The sequence below is a fragment of the Aquarana catesbeiana genome, linkage group LG07 (genome assembly GCF_042186555.1).
Source record: "Aquarana catesbeiana isolate 2022-GZ linkage group LG07, ASM4218655v1, whole genome shotgun sequence".
Lineage (NCBI taxonomy): Eukaryota > Metazoa > Chordata > Amphibia > Anura > Ranidae > Aquarana > Aquarana catesbeiana.
This window is the reverse complement of record NC_133330.1, coordinates 80345511-80355442: the sequence shown is the minus strand read 5'-3', so window position 1 is coordinate 80355442 and position 9932 is coordinate 80345511.

Sequence of the window (9932 nt, the reverse complement as noted above, 5' to 3'; positions counted from 1 at the left end):
GAAAATGTCCAAATTGGGCCCAATTAGCCATTTTCCCTCCCTGGTGTCATGTGACTCATTAGTTTTACAAGGTCTCAGGTGTGAATGGGGAGCAGGTGTGTTAAATTTGGTGTTCTCGCTCTCACTCTCTCATACTGGTCACTGGAAGTTCAACATGACACCTCATGGGAAAGAACTCACTGTGGATCTGAAAAAAAGAATTGTTGCTCTACATAAAGATGGCCTAAGCTATAAGAAGATTGCCAAGACCCTGAAACCGAGCTGCAGCACGGTGGCCAAGACCATACATCAGTTTAACAGGACAGGTTTCACTCAGAACAGACCCCGCCATGGTCAACCAAAGAAGTTGAATGCACGTGCTCAGTGTCATATCCAGAGGTTGTCTTTGGGAATTAGACGTATGAGTGCTGCCAGCATTGCTGCATAGTTTGAATGGGTGGGGGGTCAGCCTGTCAGTGCTCAGATCATACGCCGCACACTGCATTAAATTGATCTGTATGGCTGTCGTCCCAGAAGGAAACCTCTTCTAAAGATGATGCACAAGAAAGGCCACAAACAGTTTGCTAAAGACAAGCAGACTAAGGACACGGATTACTGGAACCATGTCCTGTGGTCTGATGAGACCAAGATAAACATATTTGGTTCAGATGGTGTCAAGCATGTGTGGCGGCAACCAGGTGAGGAATACAAGGACAAGTTTGTCTTGCCTACAGTCACGCATGGTGATGGGAGTGTCATGGTCTGGGGCTGCATGAGTGCTGCTGGCACTACAGCTACAGTTCATTGAGGGAACCATGAATGCCAACATGTACTGTGACATACTGAAGCAGAGCATGATCTCCCCCTTTCAGAGACTGGGCCACTGAGCAGTATTCCAACATGATAATGACCCCAAACACACCTTCAAGATGACCACTGCCTTGCTAAAGAAGCTGAGGGTAAAGGTGATGGACGGGCCAAGCATGTTTTCAAACCTAAACCCTATTGAGCATCTGTGGGGCATTCTCAAATGGAAGGTGGAGGAGCGCAAGGTCTTTTACATCCACCGGCTCCGTGATGTCGTCATGGAGGAGTGGAAGAGGGCTCCAGCGGCAACCTGTAAAGCTCTGGTGAACTCCATACCCAAGAGGGTTAAGGCCATACTGGAAAATAATAGTGGCCACACAAAATATTGACACTTTGGGCCCAATTTGGGAATTTTCACTTAGGGCTGTACTCACTTTTGTTGCCAGCAGTTTAGACATTAATGGCTGTTGAGTTATTTTGAGGGGACAGCAAATTTACACTGTTATACAAGCTGTACACTCACTACTTTGTAGCAAAGTGTCATTTCTTAAGTGTTGTCAGAGGAAAAGATATAATAAAATATTTACAAATATGTGAGGGGTATACTCACTTTTGTGAGATACTGTAGATACCCAACATGTCAAGCCTTACAATTACATGTGCCTGTGAAATGGCAGCAAACCTTGGTTCCCTTTATATTCCTTAGAAATAAGGCCTAGGTCACACCTATGCAGGTTGCGGTTCATGCGTCTTCCGGGTGCGGCTTTTCACACGTTTTTGACACATTATAATGGGTTTTTTATGCGTTTTTGGGAGGTTTCTGTTATCATGCGGGAGAAACCAGCAAAAATGCAGCAGAAATGCATCAAAAACGCAAGCACTGCATTTCCATTGAAGTCTATGAAACCAAAAACACAACCTGCTGCGGGAAAAAAAGTCCCTAAACCCTTTCCAAAAAACGCACCTGTGGAAAGCACATAGATGTGAACATGATCCATAGGAAACCATGTTGAATGGACTGTAGTGCATTTCTGAAAAACTGAAAACGCATATGTGTGAACCAGGCCTTAGACATACTATACCTGTGCTCAAATCCAATTAGTTTATACATATACTATATATAGGTAGCTGTGAAAAAATGTTGTAAACTAAGAATAAAATAAAAATAGATACAATCAGTGCAAAATATTCAATACAAACCAATTATGTGTCGCACAGCTAGAAACTGTACAGAGTTTTCACACCACCAAAATGATAATCTAAAGTAAATGCAGTGTAGCGCAACGTAAGATCAACATTGAAACAACTAAAAGTCCCAAAAAATGTTGAAGATATTCTGCCAATTGAATATAAATGTGTCTACTTATTTCCCAGTAATGAAAAAAGTTATGTGAAAAAAGTACGGATAATAAACGTGTCTTCACTCTTCATGCACAAGTGCAACTCCTCCACCAGACAAAATGCCTGTTCACCTCAATGCACTAAACAACTCGCTCATCACACTCCCAACCAAATAAATCTTGTCTCCCCCTTGCTTCCCAACATGCCAGTCCGCTGCTCGAGGGAATCCTCCAGTTCAGCTCACATATCATGTAAGGCAAAAGGGCATAGACATAGTGTACTCTGTTTGACTTCCTTATTAAAATACCCCGGTATAAAATACACTTACAAAATCATAAAATCAATAGCGCTTATAAGAAATCAACCCAGCTAGCTCACCACCTTGTGCGGCGTGATCCAGGTGTGACGTCACAGACTCGGCTCCTCCCTAGACGCGTTGCACCTGATAATTGGGCTTCTTCAGCAGGCCTACTGAAAAAAAAAAAGTAAGTGAATAAGAAATGGTAGTTCAGAAAAAGTGATACAAAGTGATAAAGCTGTATCTGAATTCACTATTTATTATTTAATTTACAAGTGTTGTGATTGCACTGTCTAGTGGCTCTATATCCAGAGATTTTTAGTTTGTAACACTGTTATTTAGTTAAAAAAAAAAAATTATTTTGTGGTAGTTTGTTTAGCATATTAATAGCGCAGGGTTATTTTTACACATATATTTTTTTTTAAACACAAGTTAAACAAAAAATGCTGTGTTACCTGATTCACACAAAAAATGGCAGCAATACTTAAAATGGAGTTCCACCCAAATTTTTTTTGAGGGGGGGGCCGGTACCTAGTTTTGACAGGTACCCGCTCCCACATACAATCCCTCCCTGCAGTCTTCTGGGACACGTCACAGGTCCCAGAAGACTGCCGGACCATTCAACAGGCACAGCGCGACTCATGCATGCTCAGTGGGCATCTGGCTGGGAAGCCACAAGCTGTCACAGTTGGGTGCCCGGGAAGCCACAAGCTGTCACAGTTGGGTGCCCGGGAAGCCACAAGCTGTCACAGTTGGGTGCCCACAGTTAAGATGACGGTTTTGGGTAGAGAAGAGGGAAAGAAGGCACAGCTCAAGTGACCACATGGCTGAATCCTGGGACAGGTGAGTGTCTGTTTATTAAAAGTCAGCAGCTACAGTTTTTGTAGCTGCTGACTTGTAATAAACACAAAAAATCGACTGGAGCTCCTTTTTAACCTCTTCCCTTCCACGCTATAGCCGAATGACGGCTACAGCGCAGACCTAATTTGCCGGGAGGGATTCCATAGACGTCCTCCCGTGCTCGAGTGGCCTGCGATCCCGACCCCTTACCACATGATCAGCTGTCAGCCAATAACAGCTGATCATGTGATGTAAACAGAGCCAGTAATCGGCTATTTTTTCTCCTCACGCTGGTAGCGGCGGCTTGAGAGGGACATCAGTCCTGATCGTGGAGAGCCTCTGCAGTTTATGGAGTCTCCTCCTAGCCTTGTTCAGGCATAAGAGGTTGAAAAGTTGCTAGTGCCACTCCTCCAACATAGATGATGGGAAATAAAGGCTGTTGGGAAAACAAATTACATTCAATAAAGGGTTTCCTAAAGAAAAACACATATCTAAAACATTGATGGAATGTTATACTTACCCATTAAGGAATAGGGACCTGAGCCTGGCAGTTGGAGTACTGAGGCCAAAGCCTGTCCCTCAGGGCCATAATCAGCTGTGGGAGCAGGACAGCCTGTAAGTTCCTTCCCCCTCTTCCAAATCCTCCAAGCAGATGGTGCAGATGAATGGATGTGCTGAAGAATAGCTTCTATCCCTTGGCTGGCATCAGGGACCTAGCGTCTCCGTCTTCTGGATCTTGCTGGCAGCTGCTCGGGTGCACAGCCCCACAGAGACAATTTAGCAGTGGCGGCTGGTGGTATATTTTTTTTGGGGGGTGGCAAACTGTGCACCCACAGATACCCCCCCCAGTCGGTCAGGTCACCAACCCTGGCACTTACCCCATCTGGCACTTGCCCCCTCCAGGAGACGTTTTCCCCTGCGTCTCCTCCTTGACATCATGGCAAATTTTGCCCTGCGTCTCCTCCCTCCTCCTCCTAGGCCCATTGGAACGCTTCTCCTTTCGTCTCATGACTCATTTCCTGATTGGCCGGGAGGAGAATCAGGAAGACCATAGCGAATATTCATTCACTATTGTCATACAACTGGGTGGGCTTGGGGCGCAGTGCTCTGTGAGTCCACCCTTTTTGAAGCCTATTTGAGCCTCTGGCTCTAATTACGTGCTTAAAAAAAAATACCCCGATTGTAATCCATGCGTCCGGTGCCCCGCATGTAGATTAGAGGAACGCACACATGGATAGGGGGCGCGGTCCCTGTGCGCCCTGCATTACGGGCTGCCACTGCAATTTAGACCTGGTTCTAGAAGCGATCGGAGAATCTTGTCCTGCAATAACAAAGATACATTCATTTAAATGGGAAATGTTAAAAATATATCGCACCTTTTTTTTTAAAAGCTGATTTTTTTTTTGCACAGTTACATTGGTTCAGCTTGGACCAATGTATGCATATTCCATACCTGGCCATTCCCTGTGTAAGTGGAGAATCCCTGTAGTGGGCTCTTTCACTTCGGTGATCCACCCTATCTTTCAAATCGTATGCCAAGGGGCTAGAATAAGAAAATTAATTATTCCCGCGCTACCTGTGGCTATAGGGACGAGTGTACTAGCTGCTGCAAACACCTAATTGGTCAACCAAAACCAACACAAGGAATAGAGTAAAAATCAGTAATTGGTGTTGCGCTCTAGGTAGAATCTAAAATAACAGTGATATATAGAAGGTGTTGTAAAACCAAAGTAGATAAAAGGTGGACACATCTAAGATCAAGTCCTAAATTCTAATCAAACAATAATGTAAACAACCTAGATACATTCTAATGTATAAAGTGCAAGTGATAAAAGTGACAAAAGTGACATATAATCTTCAGACTGAATAGAGGTATGGGGACACCGGAAGTGATGGTGCTGTGTTTGTTTTTATATGTTTTAATGTGAGTACCAAACAGGCTGTTTTAAATTTTAATAAATTCAAGTTTCAACATACTTCACAATCTGGGCCTCCCTTTCTTTCCTTTTATACACCGGCATTGGACCTGGAAAACTTCCCCTTTTTTCCATGCATTGCTGAGCTGCATAGATGAGAAACCACCAGCTATCTACTACAGGAGTCTGGATTTTGTTGGATGCTATTTTCCTTTTACGCTGTTACCTTACAGCAGTAAGGTAAGGGGCTAATTCACACAAAGGTGGAATTGCACTGAAGAAATCAACCACTAAGTCACTGTTTACATTCTCCGCACAGAGTGCTAACTGGAGCAGCGCTTCACAGCTTCAGTTTACTTGTCTATATGGACACTATCTTCTTGGAGAACTTTTATATTCACTTGAAGAGTTTTCTATTTGGACAATTTTAATTGCGTGCACTTTATCTATTCAGTCTGAAGATTATATGTCACTTTTGTCACTTTTATCACTTGCACTTTATATATTAGAATGTATCTAGGTTGTTTACATTATTGTTTGATTAGAATTTAGGACTTGATCTCAGCTGCGTCCACCTTTTATCTACTTTGGTTTTACAACACCTTCTATATATCACTGTTATTTTAGTTTCTACCTAGAGCGCAACACCAATTATTGATTTTTACTCTATGCCGAGGGGCTGCTGCATAGTATCCCCAGGGGGTCGTCTGCTCTGCATGGGCATCATTCAGAGAATGCCTTGAATTTTTTTCAATAAATGCAAGACATTCTGTGATTGGACGAGATGGAAATCATAACGTTACTTCTCGGCTTCACCAGATCATCTAATCTGAGAACACTTTGCATAAACTGCTGTGAATTAAGAGTTAGTGTGGCATCTAATCCTTAATGTGCAAACCCAATAAATGTGCAAAGTCAATAAACTCCTAAATTACAATCATACATTTGTGTGTATCATTTTTTTTTTTGGCAAGGGTCGCCCTCAAAATCCATACCAGTCCCCCATTGAGGACAGGGGTCTGGTTTGTATTTTGGGGGGGGGACCCACACATTATTTTTGGTGGATGTCCCCTCAAAATATATATACCATTCTCTCTTTAAAGCTGTGTTCCACCCAAAAGTAGAACTTCCGCTCATCGGATTCCTCCCCCCCTCCCGTGTCTACTACAGGTATTTGCACCCACTTCCTGGAATAGACTCCCACGTCCCTTCCTGCACCACCCCCCCCCCCCCCCCCCCCGCTGTCTCCTGGGAAACACACAGGTCCCAGGAGATAGCGGGGACCACTTAGGACGCGCAGCGCGACTCGCGCATGCGCAGTAGGGAACCGGGAAGTGAAGCCGCAACGCTTCACTTCCTGATTCCCTCACAGAGAATTGCGGCGGCAGCACCCGAGAGCCGAGCGATTCATCGGCTTCGGCTGCCGACATCGCTAGAGCAGCTGCAGTATTTGTACCTGCTGGCTTTTAATAATTTTTTTTTAGGTGGACTCCCTCTTTAAGGACAAGGGTCAGTTTTTGATTGGGTGGGCTGCCTCTAATACCATGACTCCTGTCTTCTAGGTCCCACACAAGCTTTTCATTTTCTCAGTTTATGTGAATAAGAAGTTCAGAGGCTTGTGCGCTACCACAGTAATCCAAATACTTAGGATAAAGCTGCCAACACTCCAGTGTGTCCCCACATGTACCAATGTATGTGAATTAAGATTTATCGTAGCGCTTAATCCTTAAAGTGGAGTTCCGCTTAAAAAAAAAAAATTAAAAGTCAGCAGCTACAAATACTGCAGCTGCTGACTTTTAATAATTGGACACTCACTTGTCCCAGGGTCCAGCGATGCGGGGGAACGAAGCCCCACTCCTCACCCCCTCCTCTCTGTGCCGCCGACATTGTCACTGTGGGCGCCCGGCTGTGGCTTCACACCCGAGCACGCACTGTGCATGTGCGAGCTGCGCAGTGTGCTGTGACTGGCCGGGCAATCGTCTGGGAGACCTGTGACGTGTCCCAGAGGTTAACTTGCTTCTGGCGGTGCGCCGGGAGGAAGTGAGAGCTGGAATCCTCTAAAATGAGGGTTTCCGCTCCCCCCCCCCCAAAAAAATGACATTTCAAATGTGGCATGTCAGGGGGTCACCTTCCCTTAAAGCGGAAGTTCCATTTTTGGGTGGAACTCCGCTTTAATGTGTAAATCCAATAAATGTGCAAAGTCAGTAAACTGCTAAATTACAATCATACATTTGTGTGTGTCAATAAATAAATATGTGTGGCCAAAGTCTTCGTGTTACGAGTTTGCTGTGTAAAAGAGTTGTAATCAAACTCTCAAAAGAAAAACATTGAACCAAAAGTGACCAATATGAGTTCAAATAAATAATATGAGACCCAAATACCAGTGCTGCAAATTAAAGTTGCATAAAAGTTAGAATCAGGACACATAATATTGTGCTATATAATTAATGACAAAGTCCATGCACTTATTATACAAACACATTCCAAGAAGTATGGAAATTAATACCAAATTCCCAGTGCAAGTCCAACCTAAATATAAATGAGTCCAAATAATAATGATACAAGTGCAACAGTCCTCAACACTTCTGTGTAGGAATCATTATATCACCACACCATGCAGTGCCATGCTTCACCCAAGTGCTGATTTGCCACTCACCTTGTTAGTAGACATAAATACAAGGTCTTAATCCAGTAAGTTACCATACCATGCACCAACATATTCCAAGGACTTTTCCTGTTATGTGGTTCTAAGAAAGAAACGTCTGAAATGAAGAAACAGACAAACATGGGGCATTTTATCAGATATAATCCTCACTTAGCAACATTTGCCTACGAGAATAGATTAATACAGTACACAAATTTATTGGTGAGAATAAAAGTCAAATTTAATCCAGGAAATTAAAGAAAATGCGCAGAACACAAAACGTTATCTGCTGGCGAGTTGATGTTGCTAAGTGAGACAGGTTCAGCTGTGGTATGGATGGCTCAGGAAAACAAAATCACTGGACAAAAGTTATTGATTATATATTATGTGTAATCATAAGGGTAGTGAGGTTTCTATATCTTGACATCCAGAGGTCACCATGTGCAGAGAAACACAATCATATTGGAAATCCAAATTCACCAAGTGATCTACCGCCAGCAGGAGCGGCTGGTCCATCCCCTTGTTTGCATGCGGGGATGCATGCAGGGCACCGGACTCATACGTTTGTATGAGTTTAATTTTTTTTCAAGCCACATGATTAGAGGCGGAGGCTCTAATTGGCTTAAAATAGGTTGGGCTTGGGGCGCAGAGCACTGCGCCCCGAACCCACCACTTGTGACACTAGCGAATCAATATTCGCTATTGTCTTCCAGCTTCTCTTCCCAGCCAATCAGGACAGGAGGCGGATTGGGTTGGCAGGGAGGAGAACCCGAGGAAGCAGCAGAGGGGCTGAGTGTGGGAGGACCGTGCTGTGGAGGGGGTGAGTGCGGACCTGAAGGCGGTTTATTTGCTGCCCCCCCTAAAAAGTTTAGCACCACCCGCCACTGACCACCAGAGATAAGATGGACTCTTACCAAGACAAACGGACTCTATTACGGAGTCACATGCACCTGAATAAAAAACAGCGCTGTATACAAATCTGTGTGTAATTTGGATTTCCTTTACACACAGATTCTGATTTGTATTTTGTGTTTTTTTAACATACTACATGTGAGTATTCTGAACTTTATTGGATCAATAAATATCTTTATGGTTTTACACAATGTGGATTTTCCCTTGTTTTATTTACACGGTGACATCTTGTCCCATCATGCCTGTCTGAGATGTTCCTGGAACACCTGTGATTCTCTGAGGGTTTGAGTACATCTTATCTCTGGTGGTAGATCCCTTAGGGAATTTGGATTCCCCTCAATGTCAAGATTTGGAAACCTCACTACCCTTATGATTACACATATTATTGGATTTTCAATTTTTACTTTCACTAATTGTATGTAAAAGTTATTGATAATCTGCATCATATATGTAGTCGATTGATTCTGTCCATATGTCAAATATTTCCTATTATTTTCTATGGTTTGACTTCTGTTTAATAAGGACACACTCTGTACTACACAACAGGCTTCATTCACAAAGCAATCACACCACGATAAGGGGATTGCAAGTTTCCACATCACATAATGGAGTATTTGTTCTTCAGTTATGGGTGCAGTTGGAAATGTTATCACCATCAAAATGCTGTAACCCCCATTCTAATTAGTAACCGCTTTGAAAAACACATTTGTGGTTAAATTCCATTTAATCTGTGACTGCAGAGATCCACTTATAATGTATGCTTTTCAGTAATGGGTGGAACCAATGGAATTAATATTGTTAAAATGTTTGCACATAACTGAATGAAGCATTTTCCTTCAGTTATGGGTGGGGTCGAAAGGATTATCACCATAGAAACACTGTATTCCCTGTTCTAATTAATAACCGCTTTGAAAATCACATTTGTGGTTGAATTCCAAATAATCTGACAACAAAGCTGCACTTTGCTGCACTCTTTCTGTTAATTTATGGGTGGGACTGGGAGGATGAATATTGTTTCAGCTCCGGTTCATACTAATGCGATACGAATTTAAAGCAGTACGCGGTGCAAATTTGCATTGCAAATTTTTTACATCGTAATGCGAATTCAGCTTAGCATGTGCAATTTCCAAGTATGAATTTGTGAGGGGAGTGGTCACACCTGCGATTTTATTTTCTTATTTTCAGATGAACTCGC